This window comes from Penaeus monodon, chromosome 8 (assembly GCF_015228065.2).
Source record: "Penaeus monodon isolate SGIC_2016 chromosome 8, NSTDA_Pmon_1, whole genome shotgun sequence".
Lineage (NCBI taxonomy): Eukaryota > Metazoa > Arthropoda > Malacostraca > Decapoda > Penaeidae > Penaeus > Penaeus monodon.
This window is the reverse complement of record NC_051393.1, coordinates 14,944,610-14,954,609: the sequence shown is the minus strand read 5'-3', so window position 1 is coordinate 14,954,609 and position 10,000 is coordinate 14,944,610. Positions and strand designations below refer to the sequence as shown.

General features: G+C 33.2%; 1 pseudogene; it reads left to right on the top strand.

Moving 5' to 3' along the window:
- Positions 1–10,000, top strand: part of LOC119576183 — a 27,375-nt pseudogene that overhangs the window by 2,155 nt on the left and 15,220 nt on the right.

The following is a 10,000-nucleotide window of genomic DNA, read 5'->3' as shown; positions in this document are numbered from 1 at the left end:
GGAATGGGGATCATTGGGACTGTAGCAACTACCGTAGCATTACACGGCACGGTATATCAAACAAGGTTTTCACCCACACTCTTCTGAAATGGATTCCTGAGCACGTACCAAGGCACCAGAGACTGGAGCAGTCTGGATTCACTCCTGGCAAATCCACAATAGACCGTATCCTAGCACTTCAAGTAATTGTGGAATGCCGTCATGAGTTCAGTTTTTGCAGCATATATCAACCTCAAGAATTTGTTTGACTTGGTATATCAAGAATTGCTATGGGAGATTCTGAGACTTAGGGGAATTTTAACACTGATTATTGGCCTAATAGCAAGCCTATATACCGGTACTGAAAGTGCTGTGAAGTGTGGTGGGGGGGGGCTGTTGAACTTCTTCCCTCTTAATTCCGGGGTGAGGTATGGCTGTGTCCTTGCACCAACACTTTTCAACACCTGCATGGACTGGATAATGTGCAGAGCTACTATCCAAAATCAGTGTGGAGCAACAATGGGCAATATCAAGGTCTCAGGCCTTGCCTTTCTCAATGATGTTGCTATTTTATCTGAGTCTCTGGAATCACTTGTGGCGGCTTTTGATGCATTTAGCAATGAGGCAAAGCCCTTAGGCCTAGAGGTCTCCTGGGTCAAGACCAAGATTCAGGATTTTGGGGGTCTGTTAGGGGAACCTGTTCAATTGATCCATGCTTGCAGTGAGGACGTGGAAGTTACAGAGAGCTTTGCATTGTCCATATCTGGGCCATCAGACCAAGAAGTCAGTCTGGCAGCAGGAGCCATGAACTCAATCAACAAGAGATTTGGATATGTCGGTAACTGTGCAGAAGGACCACGCTATGTGTCTTCAAGGCCTTAATACTGCCAGTTTTGCTCTATGGAAGCAAAACCTGGATGCTATCTAGTGTCTTGAAGTCTCATCTTGATGCCTTTTGTCTTCGCTGGATCATGGGATACAGTTGGCAGGACTGTGTCCAACTGACAACTACACTGTGAGACTGGCATAGAACCTGTTAATTGCATAGTCTGGGGTCTCCAACTCAGGCTATAAGGGCACCTAGCATGTTTACCTGTTGATGACCCAGCCCATCAGGTTGTCTCTCTGCAAGACAATCCTGGATGGAAGAGGCCTGTAGGACGACCTAGCAGGTCATGGCTTAGGCAGCTTGACCAGACCTGTCACAAGGAGTTAGAGATGGGCCAAGGGCCTGCCTTGAGACTCGTCATGAGGGACCCTTGTGGTTGGAAGCAAAGGGTGGATGCGGCCATGCTCCCCTATTGGTGTTAGGCTCTTGAAGATTATGATGATGATGGTGATGTCCAGCAGGATAGAGGTGCAGTGGCACCATACATTGCACTCTAGCAAGGGACAACAAATCTCCATAATATTTATTTAAGCAATATAGTGCTTGACCTTTTAGCTTATTAACAATGAATCATCAATGAGGTCTACAAGCCCTATCTTGCCAGAATATACATGGTGGAAGTTTGGTGGCCATTGTGAATTTAAAAAAAAAATCACACACACACACACACACACACACACACACACACACACACACACACACACACAACACCCACACACACACACACACACACACACACACACACACACACACACACACACACAACACAACACACCCAACACACATAATATATAAACATATAAACCCCATAAATAACAATAAATAATATATACATATATATATATATACATAATATAACATATATATACATATATATACATATATTATACATATATATACATTTTATATACATAATATACATACATATTTACTATAAATACATATAAAATAAAATATAAATTTTAAAATTTTATAAAATATATATATATTAAATATATATAATAACACACAAATATATTATTAATATATATTTATAATATTATATAATAAATTTTATATATATATATATAATATATATACATATATATATATATATATATATATATATACAAAATATATATATATATATATTAAATAATAAAATACATAATATATATATATATATATATATATTATAATATATATACCATATAATATATTACATATAAAATATAATAAAATTAATATATATATATAATATATATACAAAATAAAATATAATACATATATAAAATAACATTATATATAATATAATATATACATTACAATAATTAACATATATATATAAATACATATATATACATATATATAACATATATATATAATTATATAATATATATATATTATTATATTTTATATATATATAATATACATACATACATACATACATACATACATACATACATACATACATACATACATACATACTCACACACACACACACACACACACACACACACACACACACACACACACACACACACACACACATACATGCATATTTTCTCTTAAGACATAATTGTAAGTGTTCCTTCAAGATCATGTTTACCTGAAATGTAATCTGAATTTAGTGCATGCTGATGTACATATGAACTTTATTCATATTATTTGATCTTTATGCAAATACTTTATTTTCTTTTTGAATCTGCTACTGCTACATAGTGTGTAGTTTATTTGTACTCACCATGAGGCTGGCCACAGTCAGTACTGTACCTTGTGAATATATGACAAAGAATGTTTACTTTGTACAGTACTACTTGCTTTATCTAAACCAAACTTTATATGATTTAGACAAAACAAGGCTTGATGGTTTTACAGAAAACCATGGAAATTACTGTGAATGAATATGCTTATACATGTTGTGTGCATGTATTTTCTGACTTGAATTTGTATAATGTAGCTGCAATATCAACTTGGATCACTCAAAATGTCAGCAATGAAGTACATTTCCAGATGAACTTCACCTACTCGCATTGGCATACTCAGATTCCTACTAATCCAAGCATTGAGTTCATCTTGAGTTGGACTACTTAAGAAATTATGAATATCTCAAGCCGGAAATTGCTAAAAGATTATATAATTTGAGGCTCAGCTAAAAAAGGCATTCATGAAACAAGGAAAGAAGTTTTCATATGGACACTGCACAACTTTCAAGGTTTCAAGGGTCTGAGAATGACAGAAGTGTTTAACTACTTATTCTATCCATTGTAGCCACAAACTATCTGAGATACAAAGCATTTTAGTCCATTCATTTTACAAATTGTCCAGTCTAAATTTACTCCTTTGAGGATTGCTATTGATTGCTAAACATGTGAGAGGAAACTTAATTAAAAAAAAATATTTGTCTCCCCAGTACATGTAACGCTAGGTCGGTGAAGAAGGCAAGGATAGCATCATTGACAGTTGTGAATTCATTTATTTAAGTGTATTAAAAGCTTGTGTCTCATGACATGTATTAAGTATGTTTTGTCTCGGCATAATGTGACCTGAGATAACCCTAACCATCTCAGTCTATCCAAATCTAGGCATGCAATTGCCAAGTATATCCCCCACACCAGACCAGAATACTGTAGTCATTTGCAAGTCCCCACCCCCCTCATTTTTTGCCTTCTATGGCTGAAGGGGATGTCAAATATATTGTAAATAGGGATAAATGAAATTAAAGAGTGTATGTGTAATTGATACAATAGCGTTGCTACATCTTCTCTAGAATTATGTAACCCTGAAGAAGATATTACAAGTTTATCTCACATATCTTCCCAGTGACTATTATTTGCTCAAATTTCACTTTGAGCAAAGGACAAAAGGGAAGGGATTCCAGAAAGTAGATGGCCATAAACTATTTTGAAGGTTTCCATAACATTTTTATTTAGATGTTCATATACCAGAGGGTTCATTATAACATATGCCAAGAAAGAAAGAAATAAGACAAATTGAAGACAAATTTAATCAAAGTGCATTGTCTCGCTCATTGGGAAAATAAATTTTTAAACAAACACAAGAACTAATAAGCATAATGAATACAGCTGCCTTATACTTAAAAAATTTTTTTACCATATATTTTGTTCTCGTCATAACTTTTTCATTTTACCAAAACACTTAAGTAAAAACTATAAAAAATAAAGAAAAGAATTTGACTGTATAAAAAGGATAATGTTAAAATGGAAGTTAAAATATGTAGTAAAGGTTTTATTATTATTATTATTGTTGTTGTTGTTGTCATTGTTATTGTTATTATTGTAATTATTATTAAGCAAACCAAACCAACCCAGTGCATGCTAAATTACTAATTGCATATTTTTTTGTGTGTACATACAATGTGGTGTGTTATGTAGAGTATTCAGTTAAGATAGCTGTACACTAATAAACTTTAAGAATGCCAAATAATTGCAGTAAGTTGTCTGTGGTTATCTATTAGAAGTAACTGTTCAGATAAATATCCAGTGGATGGCACTTGATGTATATGTAAATAGCATTGTTCATTTATGATAACCAAGGAAGGTAATAACTATGCATGTATATAAGAGGATGAATATTGCCCAAAGATACATTAACCCATTAATAAAGTAAAGAGGGCATAGTGTCAACAGCAAATAAGTGCATGCATAAAGTCAAGATTAATGATGGAGAAGTGGTCATGAAAAAATCTTTCCAAAGTCAGACACTTGACTATATTAAAGCACACAGTGCTTATTCTCACATGTAACACATTGATACGGAATCTGTTTTATGGCTCTCAGTGCTATCGTTACTTTTGTAGATTTCAGAGTCACGTGGAGCACTGAGGGTTAAAAGTTCTGTTTTTGTTAATTAGAGACTGCACATAGAGTTGATGGTATCTGCACCCTAAGAATTGAAATGGTTGTTTGCTGTATAGTTCTTGAAATGGGATTGTATAAGTTGAGATTCAGGTGTAGTGCTGTTTTATTGTAACAAGGAAAGTGTATATGTTGCTCAATCCTTATTTTGATATTATATTTTTTCATTAGACAAGGTACTGTTAAATTCTAGGACATTTTTTATAAACATAAATTGAAATGGGTTTTTATTCCATTGCTTATATGAAACTCAGATATTTCTTGAAAGCTAACATACCAGAAAGCAAAATTTCTTTGAAGTACTGTGGAAAGCTATGACACATCTGTTAAAATGGAATTAGTAATAATTTTGAAAAAAATTATAAAGATACCAGAAGAACATGTGTAGATTTAATATTGCATAGGTTGAACTTTTGTGACAAGAGGTTCACCCTCTCTCAGAGGCTGAAAGGGGATGTAACGTCTCCTCTGAGATGTCGTTGTGGATGATGTGTCGGCAGTGATTCCGTCAGGTCTCTTGAAAACTGATGAGTCATGAGGGTTTGATCCCGACCCTGAATTAAAAGAGCATAGGTTGAATGTTAAAGGTCTACAGTTGTGATTTTAGCACCTCACTCTCCTATATCAGAGGATGCTCACCTTAGTTGATCTCTGTTATCATTATTAAACTGGTTTTCTGTAAAACCACCTAGAAATATGTCTATTACATTTTAGGTTGTGGTTATATTCAGTGAGTAAAATGAAAGTTGCATGGAGCTAGAAACTGCATAAAAAAAGAATGAGATAGTTGTACCTAGTAATTATACATAACAGGTGAGTGATTTACTTGTTTTAGTGACAGCCTTCTATTGCCAGCTGTTTTAGATATGTTTCATTCCTGTAGTTAAATTATGAAGAAAAAAAATAGTTATTTGCCTGTTGTAAGATAATTTTGTATTTTGTAGCAAGTAACACAGAAGAAAGTGCTTACACATTATTTCCTTTAGTTGCATTAGAAAATGTTTCATGTGCATATTTGAATTCATAGAAATGGAACAGATAGAGTGCAAGACTTGATTGTAATAGTCAAATGGAAGAATGGTAATAGAGTGTGCTATTTCCGTAGTTCTTTGTTTTTTATTTAGTTACTTATTTTATTTTTATTTATTATTATTATTTTTTTTCCTTCTCAAGTGATATATTGCTTTTGGCTATGTCAACCCATTGCTGCTGGGTGCTTGTACTATCCACTGAAGTTTTCTATATTGAATTTTGCTTACAAATAGATGAATTCACAGGTACTCTGTCACTAAAGAGTCAATTCATAAGCCCTTAGCTGGTTTCCCCATTTCTTGAATATTCTGATAATAAAAAAAAAAATGCTATGAATATCAATGCTATTATTGTTATTGACATTATGATTATCATAATTTAAAGATACTGATAGTAATGAAAGATTAAGAAAAGAAAAGATCTTGCTAGAAATCAAGACAAAGAGTAAACATGTAAGATAGATGAGAATAGTAACTGACTCCTTGGTAAGTTAGGTTCTTGGGGGGCCATCTGTGTGTAAACAAAATCAGTAAACTAAAATGGCAGTGGACATGGCACGTACTCTCTAAACATGTCATCCCAGCAGAAATGGGTTAATGCTGGTGCTTGTGATCATTCAGTAAGGCAATATACTTCTCAGTGAACATGGTAGTTGATAAATAGTCTGGTTAGTAACACATGCATTTACAGAATGTCTGGTACTGAGAATAATTCAATGTCGGTTTTTATTTTTTCACATATATTCAACCATTTTCCTGGCCAAAAGTTTTTTTTTTTTTTTGTGTGTGTGTGTGTGTGTGTGTGTGTGTGTGTGTGTGTGTGTGTGTGTGTGTGTGTGTGTGTGTGTATGTGTGTGTGTGTGTGTGTGTGTGTGTGTGTGTGTGTGTGTGTGTGTGTGTGTGTGTGTGTGTGTGTGTGTGTGTGTAGACTTTATATACAAGCCATGAGCAGGCAGGGGGGGGGAGAGAGAGAGAGAGAGAGAGAGAGAGAGAGAGAGAGAGAAACTGTATGTGTGTGTGTGTGTGTTTGTGTTTGTGTTTGCATTTATGTATTTATTCTTCTTTTGTGTGTCTGTGTCTGTATGTCTTTGTGCCTGTCAGTCTGAGATTTAGATGTAGATTTATGTTTATAGTTATGTATTTGAACAAAGAGTTACGTTAGTTTCCTGTATTTTTGTTGTCATCTATATATACAGATACATTTGGAGTTGGTCAATTGACTTTTCACAAATCTTTTCTTGCATTCCTCCTTTCTCTCTCTCTCTACATACCCTAAAGTAGGTTATATACAGAAATTTTGCCAGGAGCGAAAATAAATTGCTGAAGGGTTTAAAGTGATCAGTAAAAAAGAAAAAGAAATTGAGATGTAAAGTCGTAAGATATCCAATGTTACGAAAGCCAAGCTATATACATCCTATATGTCGTCTTTACAGCAGCTGTCCTCTGATATGCAACCATCCTTATTTGGGAAGATTATCAGTAATTGAGGCAAAGTATGGAATCCGCTGAGTCCAATATTCGGATACCTGGCGTTCTCATGCCTTCCTATCTCAGATTGACCAGTAAGTAAACTCACACATGCATACACTTGTGTGATAAGCAGATATATTCCAGTATATTGTTTGTGTTTATGACCAGACATGTGACAGCTTTGTATATACCATCTAACAAGCTGGAAAAAGGATGAACTGAATTTCACGGTCAATAAAAAATACTTTGATCCATTGGTATTGCTTATGTCTGTAGTAACAATTTACCAATATATAACTTGTATTATATTATTGAGTAAAGGGTTAAAATCTTCATTGGCATTCAGTACATATGCATGTTAATGTCTTTTGTGTTAAAGTGAAAGCTTTTATATATTTGCTGATGTGGTACATACATTGCAGTTCTTATACTATAAAATACTATGCATTTATATTTTTTTCACTAATAGCTTAAGAGATGAATGTATGTATGTGGTTACATCTGCTCTCACTATACACAGGTATTTGCTTATGTTTTGAGTTTAGTAGCATGCCATCATTTTTAGTGGATATATAGTGTCTTGTAGAAGAGAGATGTAGGGTACAGGCATCCCTTGCCCTAGGATCAGGTTATCTTTATCAGAAATGGGTCATCAGAGGATAGACTCATATATATTGTGGGTAAAGTTGTAGTCCTTCAAAAACAATATCAAATTATTTATAAAGGAGTTGCTCAACCAACTTGAGAGTTCATAATTACAAGGATTGAAGAAAGGGATGAAATTTGTTTATTTTTTTATCAATTTGTTTATTCATTCATTTGTTTACTTATTCACTTATTTATTGATTGATTGATTTTCTGATATCCTGTGTGAATGCTTCCTTATCAAACCTGTTATTTTTGTGGTTTTCAGTAGTTATAATAGATATTTTTTTCATTCTTTAATTGCATGCATTATTGTTTTATGTATTGATTTGTTTGGTTATATATTTATTTATCCGTTAATTTGTATTATATGTGTGTGTGTGTGTGTGTGTGTGTGTGTGTGTGTGTGTGTGTGTGTGTGTGTGTGTGTGTGTGTGTGTGTGTGTGTGTGTGAGAGAGAGAGAGAGAGAGAGAGAGAGAGAGAGAGAGAGAGAGTGTGAGTGTGAGTGTGAGTGTGAGTATGTGTGTGAGTGTGTATGATGGATATTGTAATGATTAGAGAGGCTAAAGGCCATTGTATAAGAATGACATTTAATCATATGTTTACAGTATTTCTTCTGTGATGATGATTAAAGCAAGAATAATTATCTTAGTGGATATCTTGTGATTGAGACAGTAAAATGCATGAATATGAAATTTAAAATTGTGTATAATTATTTGGGAAAGAATGCATAATAGTTTTATTGTTATTGGTATTATATAAGATGAGATATTCCTTGAACTTGATGTAGTTATAATTTTGATAATTAGGTTTATTGTAATTATGAAGTCCAAACAATAGAATCTGTTGTTTTTTTTTTTGCTTTCTTTCTTTCTTTCTTAATTTTTTTTTTCCTTTTTATTTTGGAGAGAAAAGTTATTATTTCCAGAAATTAAATAACATATTTCTGTAAGTTTTATTTTAACCCAATTGTTTTTACACATAGATGGCTACACTTGTACTTGTACTGCCGGTCTCACCTGTTTACCCTTTTCCTTGGTTTTCAAAAATAGTTTACTTTATCTTATTTTGGTAATGTCTATAACATTATAGTAATTATAATGTCTGCAATAAATATAACACCATCGATATTAATAGCATTAGTAAAAAAAAAAAAAAAAGGTTTTCCTGCCAATTCAAGGAAAGGTGAAATCAGGTAAAGTCACAAGGTCTACTAATTGGCTCCTTTGTGGCTAAGCACTAGCAGAGCCATCTATGTGCAGAGACATTTCACAAAAAGATTTAAAATGAGCACAGCATTTTCCTGGCAGCATTGGGTTAAGTTTCTACAGATAATAAAAACCAAAATCTGTATAAAAATAAGTGTTAACCCAATGTCAATGGGGATGGTATGTATGTAAATGCCATTTCTGCATTGAGTTTATTTTATTAATTGAGAGAGAGAGAGTGAGTGAGTGAGTAAGTGAGTGAGTGAGTGAGTGAGTGAGTGAGTGAGTGAGTGAGAGGGAGGGAAGGAGACTCAGTGAGATAGTAAGGGAGGGAAAGATAAAAAAAGAGATTTTATTTCTCTTATTCATCCTTAATCTTGAGACATAAGAAGGAAAATTTACTAAAGCTTTTACCACAATCCCATTTCCTTTAAAGTAGATGTATATGCTTGTATTACCTTTAGATTTGGATAGGGACTTCCTAAGGCTGTCAAATGACTATCAAAAATAAGGTAAGTATGGTAAGTGTGATTTACAATAAAACAGTTCATATAATGTATAAAAAAGATAAGTGGATTGATGACTTTGTTATTTTCATTAGCCTGGAAAGTCTAATTTAAAGTGCTGGGATTACTTATATAAAAAAAATATATTTTAATCAGTGTTGTTCATGCAATAATGAATAATGATGTGTTCTTTATAAATTGCTTGTAATTGTAATTAGACACATTTGTTGATTATGGTCTTAAAAAACATATTTGTTTATTTTGATACAAGTAGTCTTCTTGTGCTCTACTGTATTTACCTCCTCCTCATAAGCCACGTTATATACTCACTTTATTTGGTTCTAAGAATTATGTCATATCATTTTCAAATCTATCTGAATCAAATAGTGGTTTTGTTTTGATTAAAAGAGAATA